The sequence below is a fragment of the Marmota marmota genome, unplaced genomic scaffold (assembly GCF_001458135.2).
Source record: "Marmota marmota marmota unplaced genomic scaffold, marMar, whole genome shotgun sequence".
NCBI classification, from domain to species: Eukaryota; Metazoa; Chordata; class Mammalia; order Rodentia; family Sciuridae; genus Marmota; species Marmota marmota.
The window spans coordinates 12262906-12264234 of NW_025999942.1; positions in this window are offsets into that span (position 1 = coordinate 12262906).

The window sequence follows — 1329 nt, forward strand, 5'->3', positions numbered from 1 at the left end:
GAAGGTGAAGATAGCACCCCATAGTTAGAGGAGAGTGGGTGGGGCGGGGGGGGGGGATTAACTGAAGACAGGCTCTGAAGGCCTCAGTGTCTGGAAGTTAGGGTCTTATGTCCTGAGCTGTGGAGCTTTCTCTTCCCTACATGGACCTAATTGATGACCTTACCCCATTTACCCCCATTGGTTACCTTACAATATGGGATTAGAATATTTTTCAATTTCTCTTGACTCCATTCCTAATTAGAATACTGCCTACTTTTGATCCCCATTGGTCATTTTAAAATCCACAACTGTGGCTGGAGTCGTCATGGTCCTGAGTCCTTAGTGGTGGGAGTTGTCATGGTGATGGGATTTTCAGTAAGCAGGGTCAGTCTTCTGCCGGCTTCTTTCTTAGGCCCTGTCTCTGTCAATTTGAAGTCCCTGAACTCCTACCTGATGTGTGTACAATTCGCCAACAAATCAGTAAGTGAAGGATACAATAGCAAGGAACCGACGGTAAAAGTAACAGGCTCTTCAAAAGCGGCCAGCAGTGGCTGGATGTGTGGAAACCGGGTTGTAGTCGTGGCAGAAGGTGGGCCAAGCCCGACCCCCGCTCAGGAGGACGGGAGACCGCGGTCCAAGACACGGGCCTCTGTGGGGAAGGGCAGTGCTGGGCACCGACGCGCGGCCAGCGCCTGTGGAAACGGCAGTGCCAATGAAGCTAGGGAACCGTCAAGGCCTCGATGGCACTAGGGGTGCAGAGCCACCCGGGTGGTCCGACATCACCAGGAGGAGCGCTGGAACCTGCACTGGGCACTGTGCCCAACGGCCCCAGCCTCAGATGGAATGGCAGTGGACTGCAGGTTCGGGGTTAAGCGCCGGCCACCCCAGGCGGCGGTACAGAGGCACGCAAGCTCTGCAGGCTGACTTCTCCTCCTTTTGCGTGTGGTACTGAGGGTGGACACACCCAGGGCTTGGAGCGCAACGGGCAAGGCTCCAGCCCTCAGCCACCCGCAGTCCCGCCTGTGGCAGTTGAAAAACTACGTGCAAGGGAGACCCTGCTGCACAGTACTTACGTGAGCATAAAAGGAACCAGGGTGAGCCGGGCGGGCCGCCTCGGTGGCCACGCCTGGGATCCGAGCTGCTCGGGAGGCCGAGACTCGAGGTTCGCGAGTTCAGAGCCAGCCTCAGCAACGGCGAGGCGCTAAGCAACTCAATGAGACCCTGTCTCTAATAAAATACAAAATAGGGCTGGGATGTGGCTCAGTGGGCGAGTGCCCTGAGTTCAATCACCAGTAACCACCCCCCCCCAAAAAAAAAAAAAAAAAAAAAAAAAAAAAAAAAAAAAAAAAA